The sequence below is a fragment of the Gopherus flavomarginatus genome, chromosome 23 (assembly GCF_025201925.1).
Source record: "Gopherus flavomarginatus isolate rGopFla2 chromosome 23, rGopFla2.mat.asm, whole genome shotgun sequence".
Classification (NCBI taxonomy): domain Eukaryota; kingdom Metazoa; phylum Chordata; order Testudines; family Testudinidae; genus Gopherus; species Gopherus flavomarginatus.
Window position 1 is genome coordinate 9,082,066 of NC_066639.1, and position 23,118 is coordinate 9,105,183.

The 23,118-nt window shown below is 48.6% G+C and overlaps 2 protein-coding genes, 1 long non-coding RNA gene and 2 other non-coding genes across 13 annotated transcripts in view; 2 read left to right on the top strand and 3 right to left on the bottom strand.

Moving 5' to 3' along the window:
• Positions 1-23,118, bottom strand: part of LOC127039341 (zinc finger protein 436-like) — a 782,343-nt gene that overhangs the window by 733,772 nt on the left and 25,453 nt on the right. The gene's annotated exons all lie outside the window — the stretch shown is intronic.
• LOC127039388 (zinc finger protein 436-like) overlaps positions 1-23,118 on the top strand; it is a 191,683-nt gene that overhangs the window by 120,501 nt on the left and 48,064 nt on the right. The window lies entirely within an intron of this gene.
• On the bottom strand, positions 16,423-16,496 carry TRNAT-UGU (transfer RNA threonine (anticodon UGU)). Its single transcript has one exon. It is a non-coding gene; the product is annotated as a tRNA-Thr (tRNA).
• On the top strand, positions 17,255-17,328 carry TRNAT-UGU (transfer RNA threonine (anticodon UGU)). Its single transcript has one exon. It is a non-coding gene; the product is annotated as a tRNA-Thr (tRNA).
• LOC127039498 (uncharacterized) overlaps positions 18,476-23,118 on the bottom strand; it is a 19,475-nt gene continuing 14,832 nt past the window's right edge. Inside the window, exon 2 of the long non-coding RNA XR_007771063.1 lies at positions 18,476-19,244. This is a non-coding gene — a long non-coding RNA (uncharacterized LOC127039498). The remainder of the gene's footprint in view (positions 19,245-23,118) is intronic.

Consider the following 23,118-nt stretch of genomic DNA (forward strand, 5'->3'; position numbering starts at 1 on the left):
AAGTTTTATGAAATCAACTGAACTCCTTTGTTTTCTTTCATCTGAGCAGGGTTTCTGGTTTTCCAACGTGATGTGATCTCCCAGCTGGAACAAGGGAAGAGCCATGGGTCCCAGAGCTCCAGGGTTCAGAGGAAAAAGAGATCCTGAGATCTCCCCGCACAGATGAGGAAACATTAAACCAACTCACAATCTGTAAGTGCCTGAAGGAAACATCTGGGATGCCCTGCAAAGGTCTTGGGAAGTCTCAGTTAATTATTGTCCATAGCAGGGGTCGCATCTGCCAGGTAAATATAGCTCAAGGCTTCCTATAGATCCTAGCAGACTCCGGGCAGTAGCTTTCTCCCTTCCCCCTGCGAAGTTGGATGGGATGTGAAGGCTGAATTGATCCCCTCCTCTCTCCTGTTGGGGGGAGCTGAGTTCCTGATTTTTATTTGACCTCTCTCCAGCACTTGTTTTGGTTTGGCCTTCCCCTTTCCATCCCTGTTTGAGGTTTCTGTCTCTATCACAGCAGGTGATGCAATGACGTGTAAGAAAGAGGAGCAGAATTCTCAGCAGGGAAATGTTGAGCAAGTGGATAAACACAGAGCATTATTGCAAAGAATGAAAAGGAATGTGTCCTGCAGTCACGAGCAGGGAAGATTCTGTGAGGTTCAGCACAGACCAGAAAAAAAGCAGAGAAACCAGCCAGGGGAGAAAATGGATAAATTTATTTCCTGTCAGGGAACTCAGAAGAGCCTTAAGGAAACCAGAATACAGCAGGAAATCTGCAGGGAAAAGGAAAAAAATACATGCGCTGAGTGTGGGAAAAACTTCACTTACAGATCAGGCCTTTCTCAACATCAGAGAATCCACACAGGGGAGAGGCCCTATGAATGCCATGAGTGTGGAAAATTCTTTACTCAAAGATCAGCCCTTATTAGGCATCAGAGAATCCACACAGGGGAGCGGCCCTATGAATGCTGTGAGTGTGGGAAATGCTTCAGTAACAGATCAGCCCTTATTAGGCATCGGAGAATCCACACTAGCGAGAGGCCCGGTGAATGCCGTCAGCCTGCCTGCACAACTCGTAAAGCAGCGAGGGCCACATTACTCTAAAAAAAACAGCTAAAGGCGGAAACCCCGTGGAACCACTGCCCCCCTCAGGACTTCCCGGCCCAGTGGAAACACCCCGCTCAGCCCTGCAGAAACAAGCCCTCCTTCCTCAGCACTGCCCCACCAAAACAGCTGTGCGTCAAAAAGGAAGATGGAGTGTGGGGAGGTGATACTTGATTTTAAATCAACCAGGGGCTCCCAGCTGAAGAGGTCGCTGGTAGCCCTCAGAGTCAAATTAAAGGGCCCGCGCCTCGGTGGCTGGGGAAACCCGGAGCTTTGTGGGGCTGGGGCAGCGATTTAAAGGGCCCAGAGCTGCTGCTGAGAGGAGCCTGAGCCCTTGAAATCCCAGCCCCACTACATCCACTGGAGCTGTGGCCGGGGTTGAAAGGGCTCTGGGCTGCCTGCAGCAGCAGGGATCTCTGAGCCATTTGAATCCCGGCAGCGGCTGACATTTAAGGGCTCTGGGCTGCCCGTGGTGGCAGAGAAGTGATTGAGGATGTCACCCTAAACCAGTGGTCCCCAGACATTTCACACTGTGCCCTCTTATCCATGGCTGTGGCCCCTCGGCAGCCACGGTCGAGAACTGGGGCTGGGAGTGGGGCTGTTGCTTGCTGGGGAGAGGGATGTGGACAGTGGTAAAGGGGTCGACGCCAGGCTGGGAGCCAGAGTCTCAGGCTGAGGGTGGGGTTGGGGAAGAGCTGGGACAGAGTGCTGCTGAGTAGTGCTCCCTCCCTGCCCTCCATAGGGACTGGCTCAGGCCCTGAGGTGCCTACCCTTCCATCAGGACGCAATAGGTATGTTCTGCTGCCCTTCACTCATACAGGAATGAGAATAACATTTCATTCCACTCAATCCTAAACTGATTTGTAACCCACCACCATCCCAAACTGGTCATTTTGGGCAAGCGGCCCCATCATGCTGCATACCTAGGCAGAGTAGGTGTCTCTATGCAAACACGGTCTGTTCCTGAAGTCTTTCCCCCAGTTCCTCACTAGATGTTAGTGGGGAGCTCATTCAGCCCCTGCTTACGCTTAGTATTTAAAAACTCCATCATATCCCTATCTCTGCCGGCCTTAAATTTCTCTTCCTGTCCATTTCCTGACAGCTCAGGTGAGGTGACTGAGTAGTTAAGGTGATGGACTGCTAATCCATTGTGCTCTGCACGCATAGCTTTGAATCCCATCCTCATTGGAGGCATTTGTTCTTCACCCCTCCTTTATAGACAACCATCTCCCCCTTTGGTACAAGAACAGCTCTAGCAATGTTGCTTCCTACAAACAAAAACCTTCTGAGAAATTCAGAGCCCCTATTGCTTTAAATAAAATGTCTAAATCCCACATTTCTAAAATGTTTTTCTCTAGTCCTGTATTTCTTAGCTTTTCTCTCAAAAGGTAACATCCTTATAATCTCCCCCAAACACCCTGGGACCTGCCCAAATTCTTAAAATACTCCCATCCTCAGCAAGGCCTCAACAGTGAACCAGAGCTAGTGTCTAGGCCAAGCTATTCTGAAGGAGGCAACTCAAACATTTTCTTTCTGCTTCCCTTGGCAAAGTCTGACTGGGAAAAGAAAATCCCCCAAACTGAAAATTTTCTGCTGAAAAACCAATACTAGTCTGTTTGGGGACTTTGATTTGAATGTATTATTAGTATTCTCTTCTGATTTCTGAATCAGTTTTGTCATCCAGGTGTGTTTCCAGCTGTTGAGTTGTGGGGAGAGAGGCCGAATCATGATGTCTATACCCCTCTTTCATAGTTCCTTCCAACTTTCTAGAAAGCTCCTTTGCTAGGATGTGAGTCAAGCAGTGCCCAGTGTTGCTGTCTTATCTTGGAGAAGTCTGCATTATACACGGTTCCTGGGATAGTCCTTGGAAGTGTGGATCCCTTTAGTGGGCCAGCAGCGAGTCTGGTTCCTCCATTGTCAGACCTGAAAGGCTGGTGGTGGGCATTTCCCAACCTCATAACATATCTCAGTAACACACACAGAGCAAACTTCATAACTTCCCAACCAATGCTACACACACAGTCCAACACAATATTAGTGTTCAACAGACCAAGACTTCTGAAATGATACCTCACGAGGCAGAGTTTGTACAAACCGTATCATCATTATACGAGAGTGGTGAATATGGGGCTTCCAGGTGCTGCTTTGAGCACAGCGTGCCACACTTGGACTGACATTGCAATGGAGACGTACCCGTAGAGTCCATCTCCCCTGGGACAAAGATGGCAGCATGGCTGGCCTGGGTCATCTGACTTGGGCTCATGGAGCTAACGCTGAGGGTTCAGAAACCCTCACCCTCCTGGGGTCTCTGAGGTTGGGCTCAAGCCCATCTGTCTGCACTGTAATGTTATAGTCTTGCAGCCCAAGCCCCATAGCCCCTAGTCAGCTGGCCAGGCTTTGAGACAGGTGCCCTGTGTGTTTTAATCACAGTGTAGACATAACATTAGGATACATCTACAGTGCAATGAAACACCATGGCTGGCCCATGTCAGATTAATCAGGGTCATGCGGCTTGGTCTGTGAAGTTGCATTGTACATATCTCGGCTCAGGCTCTGTATCCTGCTCTAGGAGCCCAGAAGGTTGGGAGGGAGTTAAGCGAGTGGAAATGGTAAAACTGCAGTGAAGTATTACCCTGGACTCATGACATTTCTCCATCGGTCTGTCTGCTTTAGGAGAGGGACATAAACATGTCCTGCTGCAGTCGTTATTTCAAAGAGTGGGTTAGGATTTTCATTCTCAAACACAGTACACAAAGTAGGACTCAATCCTCCGTGTAAATAAACAAGCTACCAACACATCAGGGATTCCAATAACAGCGGCAGGTATTCTCTGGGCACTGAGATTTTTCTAGGAGTTGGTGGCTCCTTTCTTTCCTCATCCTGGAATAAACTCAGCTTTTTATTCCATCCTTGATGTTTCATGGAATAACAACAGCAGCCTGAAGAAAGAGGAGAGGGAATATCTCACTGCCAGAGGTGAAGGTGGCCACGTCCCCTCTGTTTGACCATTGCCATTGCAGGAGAGAAGGTTTCAGTGGAATTGAATGCCCTGGCTCAGACAAGTGACAGAGGAAGATTTTACTGTTCATGTTGTCAGCCTCTTTGATGATAATGTCTGGGTGGTTTCTGAGGCTGTGGATGGCCTTGCGTTCTGCACGACTTAGGTTATGAGGCAAGCGATGTTGTTTTTCCACAATTTCTGCCTGTGCATGTCGGTGGAAGCATTCAACGTAGCGGTCCAGACTGTCATTTCGACCCTCCAAAAAAGTCCATATGGGTATTCACCCACGAAAGCTCATGCTCCAAAACGTCTGTTAGTCTATAAGGTGCCACAGGACTCTTTGCTGTTTTTAAAGATCCAGACTAACACGGCTGCTCCTATGATACAGTGTCACTGTTGCTCCATGCAGGAAATGTTCTGTGCATTACCCTGCATAGCCACACGGTGTCACTGTTGCTCCATGCAGGAAATGCTCTATGCATTACCCTGCGTGGCCACATGGTGTCACTGTTGCTTCATGCGGGAAATGCTCTGTGCATTACTGTGACAGAATAGGGACCGTCTGTGTGGGGGATGGGAGAGCAGGGGGTGACTTTAGGACCAGACACGTGCTCAGCCTGTAACTCGAGCTAGGCGGGGGCAGAGGGTCAGCAACTTTGCCCAGGAAGCTGAACACAGGAAGGGGCCGGCTGGAGGGAGTTGGGTTAGTTCAGTTTCAGTTTTGGACTGGGTGGTTTGAATTCAGGGAATCCCAAACTGGGAAGTAAGTTTCCTGAACCCCCAGAAGGACTCGATTGCGGGGTCCTGCTTGTGCCTCCAAACTCTGCTATATCCTTCACTCTTGTTGTCCAATAAACCTTCTGTTTTACTGGCTGGCTGAGTCACTGTGAGTCCCAGAAAGAGGGGTGCTGGACCGGACTCCCCCACACTCTGTGACAGACCCTAATCCCCTCCGGGACCCCTCCAGCCTGAACTTAGGTATCTGTGCCCCCCACAAACCTCCGAAGCCCCTCAGGGACCTGTACTGACAGGACATTGGTATCTGTGCCCCATATAGACTCCAGAAGCCCCCTGGGACACTCCAGTGTGCATGTAGGTATATGTGCCCCTCAGAAACCCTCTAACCCCCCAGGAACCCCTACTGCCTGGACGTAGGTATTTGTACCCCCCCTAACCCACCAACACCCCCTGGGACATCTACAATCTGGACGTAGATATCTGTGACTCTCACGAAATCTCTAACCCCCCCCCCCGGGTCCGATACATCCTGGACATACGTATCTGTGCCCACCCGAACCCCTAAGACGCCCTGGTACCCCTACAGTCTGGACATAGGTATCTTGAGCCACCAAAAATCCCCTAAGACTCCCAAGATTCCTCCAGCCTGGACGTAGGTATCTATGTCCCCCACTAACCCCCTAAGGCCCCCTGGTACCACTACAGCCTGGATGTAGGAATATGTGCACCCCACTAACCCCCTAAGCTCCCCCGGGACCCCTACGGCCTGGATGTAGGTATCTGTGCACCCCAAGGCCCCTAAGATCCCCCGGACCCCTACAGCCTGGATGTAGGTGTGACGGTGCTGCCCGTGGGAGCCAGCTGAGGTCACTCAATCAGGGTGAACTGCAAACAAAACAGGGCAGACAAATCCCAAACGCTGCTGGTTATTTCAATACTTAGATTTACCAAGCCAGCACAAAACAGCTTCTGTAGTACTTCACTGGTTACTTAGAAGTTTAAACCACGCAGTTCCCTTAAAGTACCCAGCCTCAGGCCTCCGTCCAAACACACCTGTCAGATATGATGATGATTCCTGAAAATCTTACTTCATCATATAAAAGAAAAGGTTCTTCTGATCCCAAAGGATCAGCCATATACCCAGATTCAATTATAACTTAAATCTCACCCAAAATACATGCTATAGCCAATTCTTATTAACTAAATTAAAATTTATTAGAAAAGTAAAGAGAGAAAGTGTTGGTTAAAAGATTAATAGACATATAGACTTGAATTCAATTTTTGAGGTTCAGATACACAGTAGAGGTGAGCTTGTAGTTGCCGAAAGTTCTTTTAGAAATAGTCCATAGGTTATAGTCCAATTTCCATATTCAGGGTGGCTCCAGTCAATGACTGGGAATCTCAATCCTTCCGGCTTAAGGTTTCGCCCTCTTGAAATCCAAAGCAGATCTGAGATGAAGAAGGATCGTGTCCCAGGCTTCTTATACATTTCCAGCAACCTTTTGTCTTTCCTTTTTTTCTCTTTGAATTAAAATTATAGCAATAGACAAGACTTGTTTGCTTACATCACAAGACCTGAGCAAACACCTCCCCTTCTAACTCTAACACTGCAGACTTGCATTTCAAAGCTCTATTCATTTACATATCTTGCTAACCAGTAGACTCTGCCTGGGTCTCTCACCGAGCTCGAGTACAGCAGTCTAGAGGAGAGCACTCGATGTGTTGCATCTACACTATACGCGATATATCAACCCCCGCTGGATCGATCGCTGCCCACCGATTCGGCAGGTGGTATAGACATACCCCGAGTATCTGGTGGTCGGAGCTGGACCTCGGAGGGGGACACATTGAAGGAACTCGGGGTTAAGGTTCCTCTATTGTCAACTGTCAGGGCTGCTGTGGCTCAGAGGAGGGTGTTTGACTGCCTGGCAGGCTTAGGAGCCGCAAGCATGGGAGGCAGAGAATTGAAGCGGCCACGGTGTGCTCGGGGTGCTCGTGCTCGGAGCAGGAGTGAGCTGGGGTGAGGGGGGTGCCGCAGGGCAGAGCGGGGGAGTTGCCACAAGAGAGGTACCTCAGGGTGGAGGGGGGGAGCTGCGACGAGTAGGGCACCTCAGGGCAGGGGCGCGGGGGGGGGACGGTACAAGGTGGAAAGGCGCAGGGAACTGTCCCTGCTCCCATTGGACAGATGGGGAGGAGCCTGAGGTCCAGAGAAGGGAAGTGACCTACCCAAGGTCCTACACATAAAGGCGGTGGCAGAGCCAGAAAGAGAAGGCAGCGGTCCTGACTTCTATTCTAACAGACAAACCCTCCTTAGAGGTAGGGATAGAGCCCAGGGATCAAGATGGTGGGGAAATTTCACTGAAACCGTTTCTGTCAGAAAATCCCATTCAGACCAAACCAGTTTGTTTCTCAAAATCATAACAAGTGGGAGGAAAGTTCTTTGCAAAAGTATTTTGTTGCTAAACAAAAGCATCTCCTGTTTGTCACAATGTGTTAAATTGTCTCCTCGCACACAAAGAGGAGACACTTAAATCTCAAACATTAGATAAGATGCTTCAGTCTGAGCTAAGTCGTTGCTGCTTTTAACAATTTCAAAATAAAAACATACGAATCAAATAGACTATTTCAGCTATTCTATTATGTGTTAATCTGCTCTGAGTAAATGTGATAGGACACCTCATATTATGCCCTACTCCTAGTGACACTCTCCAATGGATCCCCATCCTCCACCCACCGTCAGGTAGGTAAGAGTGGATCATTATTATCCCTACTTGAAAGAGGGAGAAGCTAAGGCTGAGAAAGGATAATTGACTTCTCTTAGGTCACACAGCCCGTCAGTGGCAGAGTTGGGAATAGGACCCAAGAGCCCTGATTTTCAAACTAACCATCGGATCTTGAATTTCAGACATTGAATGGCATGAATAAAGTGCTCTCAGATGAGCTCCAAACCAACAACAGTGCACAGTAATTATTCAGCAAGTATTTCAGGAGAACTGTAATGTTAGAGAGAATCATCAACTGCTCAGAGACCATTAATGCAGAGAAGCAGCAAAATTCATCAAATATAGAACTGGTTCTGACTTATTTCCTTGGTCTTAAAAGAGACCAACAAGGACCTGAGTCTCCTCCCTGTCAATAACCCCTTGCTCAGCCAATCAGGGTAGAGACTGAGGCTGAAGGTTCTCACCAGAGAGCCCAAAGGATGGCCTATGTCACTGGTGGGGATCACTGCCTGAGCACAAGTTCAGCCCCATATTTTTGGGTGGACCTCCCACAGTGGGAGCTGCAAAGCACTCACCCGCAACACACACACACACACACGCACACGCACACGCACGCACACACACATACACACCCCTCCTTCCTGGTGTTGGGAGAGGAACAGGGGAAATGACAAAAGAAACAAGAGACGAAGAGACAGGAGGGATGGAGGGATGGAGAAGAAGGTGAAACCCGAATGTCCCCAGTGTTTCTAAGGGACAAAATACCAGGTGCACAATAAAATTCTGCCTCCTTAACACGTGTTTTCCATGTCTAGAATTCAACTGTCACCAGATGGATCAGACTGAACAGATTTCAAACCTCCAGGAGGCTCTTTCCTTCTAAACAGGGATGGCTGTTTTCTAGTAAAATCCCTTAAAGGGAAGGAGAAAACTCAAAAGAGAATAAAGGGAAACAATAAATCTTTTTATCAGTACATTAGAAGCAAGAGGAAGACCAAGGACAGGGTAGGCCCATGCCTCAGTAAGGAGGGGGAAACAGTAACGGGAGACTTGGAAATGGCAGAGATGCTTAATGACTTCTTTGTTTCAGTCTTCACTGAGAAGTCTGAAGGGATGTCTAGTATAGTGAATGCTTACGGGAAGAGGGTAGGTTTAGAAGAAAAAATAAAAAAAGAGCAAGTAAAAAAATCACTTAGAAAAGTTAGATGCCTGCAAGTCACCAGGGCCTGATGGAATTCATCTTAGAATACTCAAGGAGTTAACAGAAGATGTATCTGAGCCTCTAGCTATTATCTTTGGGAAATCATGGGAGACAGGGGAGATTCCAGAAGACTGGAAGGGGGCAAATATAGTGCCCATCTATAAAAAGGAAAATACAAACAACCCAGGAAACTACAGACCAGTTAGTTTAACTTCTGTGCCAGAGAAGATAATGGAGCAGGTAATTAAAGAAATCATCTGCAAACACTTGGAAGGTGGTAAGGTGATATGTAATAGCCAGCATGGAATTGTAAAGAACAAATCATGTCAAACCAATCTGATAGCGTTCTTTGATAGGATAACGAGCCTTGTGGATAACAGAGAAGCGGTGGATGTGATATACCTAGACTTTTGTAAGGCATTTGATACAGTCTCGCATGATATTCTTATAGATAAACTAGGAAAGTACAATTTAGATGGGGCTACTATAAGGTGGGTGCATAACTGGCTGGATAACCGTACTCAGAGAGTAGTTGTTAATGGCTCCCAATCCTGCTGGAAAGGTATAATAAGTGGAGTTCTGCAGGGATCTGTTTTGGGACCGGCTCTGTTCAATAGCTTCATCAACGATTTAGATGTTGGCATAGAAAGTACGCTTATTAAGTTTGCGGACAATACCAAACTGGGAGGGATTGCAACTGCTTTGGAGGACAGGGTCAAAATTCAAAATGATCTGGACAAATTGAGGAAATGGTCTGAGGTAAACAGGATGAAGTTCAGTAAAGATAAATGCAAAGTGCTCCACTTAGGAAGGAACAATCAGTTTCACACATACAGAATGGGAAGAGACTGTCTAGGAAGGAGTATGACAGAAAGAGATCTAGGGGTCATAGTAGACCACAAGCTTAATATGAGTCAACAGTGTGATACTGTTGCAAAAAAAGCAAACATGATTCTGGGATGCATTAACAGGTGTGTTGTAAATGTAACCCTTCTGCCCCTCTGAGTTGGCAGCAACAAGGGCCGGATTCAGTATCCAGGGTTACTGAAATGGAACCACAATGCATAACCGGCTCGAGCCCCCACCCAGTGACCTGGGACACTGACATATCACATCCCTGGGCTCCTCTAGGAGGCAATACTTCCCCTCTCGCAAGCACAGAGTCTGAGTGTAGCAAAATCTTTTTAATAAAAGAAGGAATCAATGCGGCATCCCATTGGAGAAACACCACAAACAGGGTTATAACACAAACCATAAACAAAAACCCACCTCCAAGTACGTTTGGCACTGTCCTTTTTCCCCTTAGGGTTTTAAGTCCAATCACCCCAAAGTCCAACAACCCAAAAGTCTCTGGTCAACGCCCCCCCAGAGTTCGAGAGTTTATCTGTAGAGGTCCCTCCCCCCAGCCTGGGTAGAAAGGGGCACCTTACTTGGTCCGGGGCCAACTTCCCTGCCTCTCCATGGGTTCTGCTTCCGCCTTCTCCATGAACTGCTCCGCTCCTCCAGCCGTCCTCAGAAACTGCTCCACTCCACCGGCTGCTCTGCTCCATGAGCTGCTCCAGTTCTCCCTGCAAAGTGCTCGGCTCCGCTCACTCTGTAGGCTGCTCCACCCGTCCCACAGCTACTCCGCTCTGCCAGCCGCTCCGCTGCTACCAGCTGTCCCGTGATCCGCTCCAGCCATCCCCACAACTGCTCCATTCCACCAGCCGCTCTGTTTCACAGTATATCTTCAGGCTCCTCCACTAGTTAGCACAGTACTCAGTGCTCTCAGCTCAGTAATTTCAGCTCTTTAGTGATTTCAACTCTTAGTGATCTCAGCTCTTAGTAGGGGAGCCACAATGCTAGTGCACCATTAGCCCAAAGTGAACTCAGCTCAGTAATCTGTATTTAGATTATTGAGAGAATAAAAAAATCAACTCAAACATTCCACAGTGGAGAGAGAAGGAGGTAGAACTGGTGCTTCTGGCTCCACAAGGCAACTACACTACCAAGCACAGATACCTGTCCTCAGCCTCTCTCAATTCACTGGGTTTTTGAACCCATGTCCCTTGTCTAGCAAGTACCACCCAACTGAGGGTGAGTCATTTGTCACCAAGCAGTCCCACAGCTCGGCAGTCTGGGATAGGGTAGGCGTGCCTATGCAAATACACTCTCTGAAATTCTTTCCACTAGATGTCAGGGTGGAGCTTATCCTGACTCTGCTTACATCAAAAAGACACGAGAAGTCATTCTTTCGCTCTACTCTGAGCTGGTTAGGCCTCAACTGGAATATTGTGTCCAGTTCTGGGCACTGCATTTCAAGAAAGATGTGGAGAAACTGGAGAGGGTCCAGAGAAGAGCAACAAGAATGATTAAAGGTCTTGAGAACATGACCTATGAAGGAAGGCTGAAGGAATTGGGTTTGTTTAGTTTGGAAAAGAGAAGACTGAGAGGGGACATGATAGCAGTTTTCAGGTATCTAAAAGGGTGTCATCAGGAGGAGGGAGAAAACTTGTTCACCTTAGCCTCCAATGATAGAACAAGAAGCAATGGGCTTAAACTGCAGCAAGGGAGATTTAGGTTGGACATTAGGAAAAAGTTCCTAACTGTCAGGGTAGTTAAACATTGGAATAGATTGCCTAGGGAAGTTGTGGAATCTCCATCTCTGGAGATATTTAAGAGTAGGTTAGATAAATGTCTATTAGGGATGGTCTAGACAATATTTGGTCCTGCCATGAGGGCAGGGGACTGGACTCGATGACCTCTCGAGGTCCCTTCCAGTCCTGGAGTCTATGAGTCCTCCTGGCACTCACGTCCGTGAACCCGAATACTCTCTCAGTCCTCAAAGAGAGACCTGGAGAAGGAGACTTGCTGAAGCAAAGCCACAGGGGTCTCTGAGGTTTCCCTGGTCCCTCAGCCCTGTCCTGCCTGGCTGCCGCATCTCTTTGTGAGGTCAACACCTCCCCACCACTTTTGACCAATAGTCTCAGGTCCTGCAAAAGGCCTTTGTGATGTCCCTGCCACACTCCTCCCTTGCTGGACCAATGTCCTGCCCCTGGCCAGGCACTTTGGAGGTTTGTGCTACTCCCTGTGGATCACCCCACCCAAGGAGTGTTCGTTCTAGGCAGCAAGCTGGCTAGACAGGACATCAGATGCTGCTCCCAATCCTACACTCAGTTTTTCAGAAATTAGTCGACTTTATGGCCAGAAGAGAGCATTAGAGCAGCTAATCTGACCCCCTGCATATCACAGGCCTCCTGTATGACACAAGAGCTACTTTGGGGGCAAAGACATTCTAGAAAGGCATCTAGTCTTCATTACATGACAGCAGGAGATGGTGAATCCAGCACTTCCCCTGGTAGCTTGTTCCTGTGGTGAATCATCCTCACTGTTGACTATTTGTGCCTTAGTTGTAATATGAATTTGTCTCTTTTCACCTTCCCGCCACTGGGTCTTGTTATGCCTTTCTCTGCTCGATTAAAGAGCCCATTAATACTCAGTTTTTCTCTCCATTAAGGCACTTCAACACTTCAATGAACTCACCTTTCAATCATCTTTTGAAAAGCTAATAAGGTTGAGCTCTTTCAATAGCTCACTAGAAGGCACTTTTCTCCAGCCCTCAGAACATTTGGTGGCTCTTTCCTGCCCCAGCTCCAATTTCACAACATCTTTTTCAAATGAGGACACCAAAACTGGAGGCAGTATAAAGGTTGTATAAAGGTAACATTAAATAGGTTGCAGAGGAGTTTTTTTTAAATTAAGGCTTTTGTTGCTAAAAATTTTGTCACTCGGTGAGAAAAACACTTCCCAAATGCCAAAAATTGAGCCATGAAAAGTGGCAGTGTGAACAGCGCTTCATAGGTGGAGCTGTGCTCCCAGTGATGATGCTCCTGCCCCTCGTTGGAGGTGGTTTGGTTTTCTTGCCAGGGAAGCTCTCTCCCAGCGATAAGGAGTGGCCACACAGCTCACCTTACAACGGCACGGTTAGAGTGGCACAGCTACACCGTGGTAAGGTGCTCAGTGTAGACACAGCCTCAGAGCTGGGGGAAAGCCGACAGGCGCTGAGGAGCACAGGGTTCAGACAGAGACATCCGTTAGGAGAGGAACTATTCACAGGGATTCTCTATAGCCTAGTAAGGAGGAGAGGATGAAAGATGATAATGTACAGGTAGGATCTGATGAGAAATAGTGAAATGAAAGAGTCTCCCTCAATTACATCATGCAATAGCAGACAGCTAAATTGGACACATTTTAGAAGTGCTTAAATACAAACGCTAGATGTCTAAGTACTAAGACGGGTGAATTTGAGTGCCTGGTATTGAGTGACGATATTGATAGAATAGGCATCACAGAAACCCCTGCATCCCCTCCTGTGCCCATTTGGGGACACTGACCTGTGTGCATGGAGCAGCTGGCATTGCTGCCCCCCACTCCTCCCTGGAACGCTGCTCCTCCAGGCACCCCTAGGGGCTGTGGGATGTGGGGGCAAGAAGCGAGATCATCCGAGCTCCCTGCATCCAGGTCACTTTCCTCAGCTGGGCTGCATAAGGGGAGGGCAGAGAGCAGCAGCTTCTGATGCTCCCCTCACTGCACAGCCCAGGTGGGGAAAGTGACCAGAATGCATGGAGCACATAGTGCTGCTCCTCGCTCCCCCCAAACCCTCTATAGTGCCACAGAGGAACGTTGGGGGCGAGTGAGCTGTATCTTTGTGTCACCACTTGCCCCTCCCCCCACAATGCTCCTCCACTGGGTATATGCAGGGAGAAATGTGGGAGCCCCCCCAGGAAGCAGTGTCTGACACTACACCTGCAGCGCGCACCTTTGCACTGCCTCATGCTGCCCGAGTGCCCCGGCTGTTTTGAGACTCCTGGAAAACTCTCCCCCATGTTGGCCCAAGGGCAGGAGGACCTCCCAGTCCACACTGTGGCCCGGGAGCTGCAGAAGGGACACAGAGCTTCTCTGGTCTCAGGGCTGCAAAGCGGGAAGGGGAGGGGGGAGTAAATGAATGATCAGGGTGGGGCGGAAAAGAGCTGACTAGTGGATCGGGTCATAGGTGGAAGGCGTGGAAAGGTTGAAAGAGGGCAAGGTCACAGGCAGAAGAGGGTTTGGGGCCATGGTTCTGGTGCTGGGGCCCCCACACTTGTTCTCCCTTTCCCTGGGCTTTGGCATCACTCACCCCTGCTTAGCGTCTAGGGTTCAGTGGTTCCCATAATGTGAGGTGTGACTTCTAGGGGGACACAGAGGAACATTCATGGGGGCACCTCAGGGCCTGAGCCAGCCCCCATGGAGGGCAGGGAGGAAACACCACTCAGCCCCACTCTGTCCCAGCTCTTCCCCAACCCCACCCTCAGCCTGAGACTCTGGCTCCCAGCCCAGCGTCGACCCCTTTACCCCTGTCCGCACCCCTCTCCCCAGCAAGCAACAGCCCCACTCCCAGCCTCGGTTCTCAATCGTGGCTTCCAAGGGGCCACAGCCATGGCTAAGAGGGCACAATGTGAAATGTTTGGGGACCACTGGTTTAGGGTGATGTCCTCAATCACTTCTCTGCAATCCAATAAAAGCTATTCCTCACCCACCTACCCCTCCGTCAGGACAGACTAGGTATGTTCTGCTGCCCTTCACTCATACAGGAAGGAGAATAACATTTCATTGCACTCAATCCTAAAGTGATTTGTAACCCATCACCAACCAAAACTGGTCATTTTGGGGAAGGAGCCCCATCATGCTGCATAGCTACGCAGAGTAGGTGTGTCTGTGCAAACACGGTCTGTTCCTGAAGTCTTTCCCCAGCTCCTCACTAGGTGAGAGAGGGGAGCTCATTCAGACCCTGCTTTCGCTTAGTATTTAAAAACTCCTTAGTGTCCCTATCTCTGCCGGCCTTAGATTTCTCTTCCTGTCCTTTTCCTGACAGCTCAGATGAGGTGACTGAGTGGTTAAGGTGATGGACTACTAATCCATTATGCTCTGCATGCATGGGTTTAAATCTTATCCTCATTGCAAGAATTTAGTCTTCACCCCTCCTTTATAGACAACCATCTCCCCCTTTGGTACAATGACAGATGAAACAATGTTTCTTCTTGCAAACAAAAACCTTCTCAGAATCTAACCACACCCCCCACCCCCTGGCCGCTTCAAATGAAAAGTCTAAACCTCAGATTTCTAAAAAAAATTCTCTAGTCCTGTATTTCTTAGTTTTTATCTCAAAAGGGAACATCCTCATAATCTCCCACAAACACCCTGGGACCTTCCAAAATAATTAAAATACCCCCATCCTGAGCAAGACCAAAACAGTGAACCAGAGCTAGTGTCTAGGCCAGGCTGTTCTGAAAGAAGCAACTCAAAAACATTTTTTCTCCACTTCCCTTGGCAAAGTCTGACTGAGAAAAGAAAATTCCCCAAACTGAAAATTTTTGCTGAAAAACCGATATTAGTCTGTTTGGAGACTTTGATTTGAATGTATTATTATTATTCTCTTCTGATTTATTTCAGTTCAGTGTTTGTCCTCCAGATGCGTTTCCAGGTGTTGAGTTGTGGGGGAGAGAGGCCAACTCATGATGTCTCTTCCCCTCTTTCATAGTTTCTTCCAACTTGCTAGGAAGTACCTTTGCTAGGATGTGAGTCAAGCAGCGTCCATTGTCACTGTGCTATCTCAGAGAAGTCTGCATTGTACACAGTTCCTGGGATAGTCCTTGGGAGTGTGGATCCCTTTTAATGGGCCAGCAACGAGTCTGGCTCCTCCATTGTCACACCTGAAAGGCTGGTGGTGGGCATTTCGCAACGTCATAATATATCTCAGTAACACACACAGAGAAAACTTCATAACTTCCCAGCCAATGCTACACACACAGTCCAACACAATATTAGTGTTCAGCAGATCAAGACTTTTGAAACGATACCTCACCAGGTAGACTTTGTACAAACCGTATCATCATTATATGAGAGTGGTGAATATGGGGCTTCCAGGTGCTGCTTTGAGCACAGCGTGCCACACCAGGGCTGACATTGCAAAGTAGACGTACCCGTAGAGTCTATCTCTCCTGGGATAAAGATGGCAGCATGGCTGGCCTGGGTCATCTAACTTGGGCCCATGGAGCTAAAGCTGAGGGGCTAGAAACTGTGGTCCGTATATTTGTATTCACACTGAAGCCTGGGTTCAGAAACCCTCACCCCTCCTGGGGTTTCAGAGGTTGGGCTCAAGTCCCTATGTCTGCACTGTAATTTTATAGTCTTGCAGCCCAAGCCCCATAAGCCTGAGTCAGCTGGCCGGGCTTTGAGGCAGCTGTCCTGAGTGTGTTAATAGCAGTGTAGACATAACATTTGGCTACGTCTCCAGTGCAATGAAACACCCACGGCTGGCCTGGGTCACATTAATCAGGGTCATGCGGCTTGGTCTATAGTAAAGTGGCAGTGTCCATGTCTCGGCTCAGGCTCAGTCCGCTGCTCTAGGAGCCCAGAAGGTCGGGAGGGAGTTTAGCCAGTGGAAATGGTAAAACTGCATTGAGGGGACTGGACCACTGACCTACCAGCTCTTAACACCCAAACTTTCAGTAACTCTATTAGCAGTGCCTGTGAGTGTAATTTAAACAAAAATAAAAGCCACACTGCGCTAGACCAAAGGTCCATCTAGCTCTGAATCTTGTTTTCTGACAGTTGCTAACACCAGGTGCCCCAAAAGGGACTTAACCAAGCACCACTAGGAGTTGAACCCAGGATCTCCTGTTTACAAAACAGGCACTGTAACCAGCTAAGCCATGGTGCCTGCTGTTACTTAAAGTATCGTGTCTGCCCACATCTGACTCTGCCAGTCCCCATTGAGCCCTGATAAGCTTTGCTCGTGTTTGGATTCTGTAAAGCTCCCAAGGTGTGTGAGTGATTATTTGGACAGGTCCATGCTACAAAATGAGGTCGTTGTAACTACATTACTTAGATGTATAAAATATGTACACTTCCCCAAGCAATGCAGTTATAGCAAACCAATGCCGGTGTAGCTAGCAGCTCAGCTGTCAGAAAGTTCTGGAGCTATGAAAGGGGAGGGGCCCAGCCTCTGTAGCAGGAATGCAGGGCAGGCGAGTTCACGGCAGGCATTGTGGGATACCGGAGGAGGCCAGTTATGGTAATATAATGAACAGCAGCATTTACACTGACAATTTGTCGCTTTAAGCTTGCTGCAAAAAGCTCTAGGCTCTCGTCAAGGTTGGGATTGAGGGGCATTGGTAATAGGAGGGGCTGTGGGTTGGGACAGAGGAGAAGGGTGCCGACCGAGGGAGCGTTGTGTGTTTTTCACACACCTGAGCAATATAATTCTGCTGAAATAACTTTCTAGTGCAGACCTGGCCAAAAAGTCTCTCTCTCTCTCTCTCTCTCTCTCACACACACACACACACCCCACACACACCCAAGGAAAACCACACCTGCTCCTCTGCTTTGCAGAATCCAAACACATGCAAAGCTTGTCAGGCCCTGGTTGAGATGGCAGGGAGACAAGTTTGAGCAGACAGTGTTCCTTAGCCACAGGCAGGCACTATGGCTTAGCTGGCTAAAGCACCTGTTTTGTAAACTGGAGATCCTGGGTTCAACTCCCAGGGGTGCCTTTTGAGTATCTCTTGGGGCACCTGGTATTGACTACAGCCAGAGGACAAAACACAGAGCTCAATGCAGCTTTAGTCCACTGTGGCTGCTCTTATGGTTTAAATTATGCTCACAGGCACTGATAATAGAGTTACTGAAAGTTTGGGAGTTAGGAGCTGATAGGTCAGTGTTCCAGTCTATCACAGATGACCCCCTCCCTCTGGGACAGGGGCAGATCTGAGCTCTCGCACCAAAAGGCTCATTGTGGCTGCCAGAATCTGTTGGAAGCTCGTTTAGTTTACACCGAGGGTTGAGTCCTGCTTTGTGCACCGTGGGTGAGAATGAAAATCCTAAACCGCCCTTTGAAATTACAAATGCAGCAGGACGTGTTATTGTCCCTGCCCCAAAGCAGACAGACCAATGGAGAAATGCCATGACTCCAGGGTAATACTCCACTGCGGTTTTACCATTTCCACTCGATAAACTCCCTCCCAACCTTCTGGGCTCCTAGAACAGGGGACTGAGACACAGACACTGCAACTTTACGGCCCAAGCCGCATGACCCTGATTAATGTGACAGGGGCCAGCCGTGGGTGCTTCATTGCACTGTAGATGTAACCTGACGTTATGTCTATACTGTGATTAACACACTCAGAGCACCTGTCTCAAAGCCCAGGTCAGCTGACTCAGACTTATGGGGCTTGGGCTCCAAGACTAAAATTGCAGTGCAGAGATATAGGCACTAGATTTGCCTTTTTCCAACCATCTGAGACCTCCCCCAATCCCCATGAGTTTTCAAAGATAATGACCAACGGCTCTGTAGTCACATCTGCCAACTCCATCCGGACCCTCAGATGCATTAGATCCGGAACGGAGGACTTGGTCATGTCCAGCTTTTCTAAATAGTCCTTAATCTGTTCTTTCTCCACCGAGGGCTGCTCACCTCCTCCCCATACTGTGCTGCTCATGTCTGTGAAGACCGAGGCAAAAAAAGCATTGAGCACTTCAGCTTTATCCACATCATCTGTCACTAGGTTGCCTGCCCCATTCAGTAAGGGGCCCACACTTTCTCTGACCTTCTTTTTGCTAACACACCTACACAGAAATTGACTTGGAAGGTAATCAAAATAAGTTACTTTTGAAATACAAATCATTCAAATCAATACTGGGTCAGTTTTCTCCTCTACTCTATTTCTCACACACATTCCCCCACCCCGTCCTTTGGAGTGAGGTTTTACATCTGAACATTTTAGGCCAAGGGGGGCAAGTTACATCAAAGAAGCTTTTCAGGATTAGCCCCATTTCCTATATTACTAACAAAAAGAAAAACAAGGCAAGTTTTATTTTTCCAGTAGAATACACTTGATCACATAATGAAGCCTCTTCTTCATTAAAGAGTAACTTTGTGTTTAATTTTATTTTCATTGGTAATAATAAATCCTCAACAATTAAAGCATCTTCTCCCAGATGGCAGTTTTCCTTTAATCCCCCTTTCCACTAGTGAACCCTTGAGTGCAGTTGTGGCTAGGGATTAGATCAGGGGTGGGCAAATTTTTTGGCCCGAGGGCCACCTCTGGGTATGGAAATTGTATGGGGCCATGAATGCTCACAAAATTGGGGGCTGGGGTATGGGAGGGGGTGAGGGCTCTTCCTCGGGTTGTGGCCTCTGGGGTAGAGCCAGAAATGAGTTCAGGGTGTGGGAGAGGGCTCCAGGCTTGGAGAGGGCATTGGGGTGGGGCTAGGGATGAGGGGTTGGCGGTGCAGAAGGGTGCTCCGGGCTAGGACCGAGGTGTTCAGAGGTTGGGAGGGGGATCAGGGCTGGGGCAGAGTGTTGGGGTAAGGGAGGGGGTCAGGCTCCAGTTGTCGCTTACCTCAAACAGCTCCTGGAAGCAGCGGCATGTCCTCGCTCCGGCTCCTACACGGAGCCATGGCCAGGCAGCTCCCAGACAATGGGAACTGTGGAGGCGGTGCTTGGGGTGGGGGCAGTGTGTGGAGCCCCTGGCTGCCCCCATACGTAGGAGCTGGAGGGGGGACATGCCAGTGCTCCCAGGAGCCGCACAGAGCCACAGCACATGCGGAGCAGGGCAAGCCCCCAACCCGCTCCCCAGCTGGAGTGTCGGAATGTGGCAAGCCCTAGAACCTGCTCCCCAGTGGGAGCTCAAGGGCTGGATTAAAATGTCTGAAGGGCTGGATGCAGCCCCCTGGCCGTAGTTTGCCCACCCCGGATTAGATAGAGTCCTGGATCAGAATTTCTGTAAAATAACAGAGATGAGGTTCCTATTAAAAAATAGCTATTTTTCTGCAGCCATCTCACAGTCAACACTGATTTCATCCTACACACAGTTATATCACCCACAAATGGTGAGTTCAACAAAAACACCACTTCTGTTTCCTCCACATCTACATCATTATGGACAGTGTCATGGGGTTGATACATCCTGTCACAGGATGTATGGCCATGTACAGAAGAAGGCAGGGAATTGAGGGGGGAAGAAATCTGTCCCCTGGGTCAAGACAGCTTGTCTTCAGGTGGTGACTCCATCCAGTGGTGGGTGCAGTGTGGGGAAGAGGGACCTGGGACCACCCTACTCCACGAGGTCCTGACCCAGGGTCTTGAGGAACCAACACTCCTGTGTCCAGGCTTGATCTCTCATTGCAACAGTCCCGTTCCCTCAGTCACTTCCCACCCTTATGTTCAAAGTTCGTAATGTCCTGGAATCCAGCATCGCATCCTTGGTGGTCAACTGGGTGTCTGCAGGGGCCTCAGGGTGGCTGGAGGGTGCAGCCTGGGCGTCCAGCAGCTTCCTGGCAGGAGCCAACAACACAGGTTTGTTCTCCTCCTCAGTCCACCCAGGCTGAGCTGAGCTGCTCCCTCTTACACTCCGTCTCCAGTTGGAGCATGCCCAGAGAGGGTGAGGGGGTGTGGCCTCTTCAGCCCACAAGGTGCAGTTAACCCTAGCAGTGCCAGTGCAGGGTTGATGCACCTCATCACAGACAGCATTTCCCAAATTTGGGGATTAGCTAGGAGATCTCTTCAGGAGTAACCTCCTGTAGGGACTGGGTCACAAATGCTTTCAGAACCAAATACCTGGGCGTTTTCCTAGTTCCAAGTCACTTGCTGTGGAATTCTATCCCTGGAGCATCTGAGACAATATTGACTTAAAGAACTGAACGATCCTGTGACTATGTGCATTTACTTCCATCAGTTACATGGTTTGGGGTCTGCAGCTCTTCACCTTTTCAGAGTGGAGGTTTAAACACACTGCAGTTTCTTTGATAATACGTCCAATAGCTTGGAGTATTCTCTCCTGTTGACTGAACTGTATTTGAATTTTCTCCATATCACCATGCAGGGATGGGGGGGAAATAAACCTAAAGTAAAGAATAATGGTCATTTGTCTGAAATTTCCCAATAAATCTGAGTTACAATCTGTCAAACAAAACTAAAAAGGAGTTATATGACCAAGGAGCCTTCATGAAGGATAGAAAACCCATATCACAGAGAGGTAGAAGACACTTTCATTTGAAGTGAAATTCCCAAGTAGGTTACATCTGATAACTCAGATTCAGGATGAGAGATTCTCCCATAAAACCTGCTTCACTCAGTGCTGTCTCATTAGTGTTATTTACAAAAGTTTTAGCATCTTCATAAAGTGGGGGGAAAAACAGCCGACCTGCTGAGAAATGGCTTTGCCAATAGAGGGAAAAGGGGATTTGAACAGTGCTTGGAATCCATTTGAAATCCCCTTCCAGGTCTGTGACACTTTCATTGCCGGCCAGACTGACTCTGATTTAGGATCAAAGACGTCCAAGCACCATTCCCAAGCATGGACAGCCAAGAACATGATCTCACCAGACACGTTGGGAAGTGAAGGAATACGAAGGGGTGAATTCTGCATGGCTCAGACACAAGGTAACAGTTCTGGGGTGATGGGGAAGGACGGAATCTCTGAGTCGCCCCATCTCCTTCCAGTGTCACAGAGCCTGAAATGACCCTTATTTCCCTGACACTGCTCCAGCTCTTCATCATATTTAAATATATTTTACATGCGAAAAAAGTCAACAAAATAACTGCTGTTCTGCACAATGCAGGGTAATGTGAGAACAACTGGGAATGAGACAATCTGTCCTCAAAGAGGAACTTGACGTCACTAACAATAACTTTGCACTGAGAGGAGGAGTATAAATGTGAATATCCAGGTTTGTTCAGACAAGGAAATGTGACGGTGGTTAGGTCAGATCAGGAGGAAATGTGCTAGATAAACCCCACCCACTATCCATTGCCCATGTCTTTACTGCAAGAATAGCAGTCTTTTTACATCAGGAAAGTGAACTCAAGCTAGCTAACTCCATGGCGAACCACAGTGATGAGGCCCAGGTAGATTTTATCTCAACGTAGCTAGTTGAAGACACCGCCCATCTCCCCCACTTGGGGTGATTACATTCCTGTTAGAAAGGACACACTCCCATGACTAGCAGGACAATGGAGTTGATAGAAAGGACCGCAGAATCCACCCCAAAGATGGGGAGCTTTCAAAAGTGGGCAACTCATGTGTGGGAGCTGAGGGACCTCAATGTGCAAAAGATGCAAACAGCCTTAACACTCACTACCTGGGAACTGTCAAAAGAATTGAGAAAAAAATCTTCTGACAGCTCTAGAGAAGGTTTTTATGAGTTTATTCTCCTTACGGATTCTCTGATGTTTAGAAAGGCCTGAACTATGAGTGAAGCTTTTCCCACACTCCGCAACCATTCATAGGGTCTCCTGCCCCGTGTGGATTCTGTAATGTGTAATAAGGGTTGAGTTCTGAGAGAAGCTTTTCCCGCACTCACTGCATTCATAGGGTTTCTCTCCCACTGGGACTCCCTGGTGAGAGATAGGGGATGAGAAACGAGTGAAACGTTTCTTGCACTCACGGCATTCTAGGGTCTCTCTCCTCTGTGTATTTGCTGATGCCTACTAAGGGCAGAGGTACGATTGAAGCTTTTCTCCACACTCACAGCATTCGTAGGGTCTCTCTTTGTGTGGATTATCTCGATGTCGAATAAGGGCTGAGTGGTAATTGAAGTTTTTCCCACACTCACTACACGTATTCTCTCGCTTTTCCGTGAGGATTCTCTCCTGGGACGTAGTTTTCCTTGAGGTCCCTGTGAGTTCCCTGACAATTAATAGGTTGATCCACTCTATCCTCTGAGTGGTTTCCCTTGCTCTCTCTCTGGACTGTCGGTAACTTTCATCAGCTTTTCCTGCTCACGGGGGCTGGACACATTCCCTTTGGATCTTCGCAGTAATTCCCCATGTGCTTTCGGCGAGCTCAGCATCTTCCTGGTGAGGATTCTGCTCCTCGCTCTCCCTCACCACCCCATCACCTGCGAGAAGTGAGGAGAAATCTCAGAACTGGGGATGGAAAGGCAGAGAGCAAACCCAAGTAAGTGCTGGAGAGACAGAAAATAAAAATCAGGGACTGAATTCCTCCAAACTCATCCCATAGGGAACAGTGGAGGGGATCAATTCTGCTCCACATCCAGGACCGGCCTTTAGGGTGGGCCATACAGGTGCCTAACCCAAGGGGATGCCGGGCGCAGGGTTGGATTCCCATCTGACCTGCTGCCGAGAGGCTCGCTGGGCTGATGAAAAAGGCACAGGGAGGCAGATAAGCAGCTGCGTGGGGGGAGTGGGAGAGACCTAAGCTTCAGGGGCATTGACGACCAGGCTGTCAGAGAGCCAGGTGACTGCTCCAGAGCTGAGAGGCCCCTCCTCACCCTGCTCCACACACCAGTCCTTCACACACTCCCATCAACATACACACACT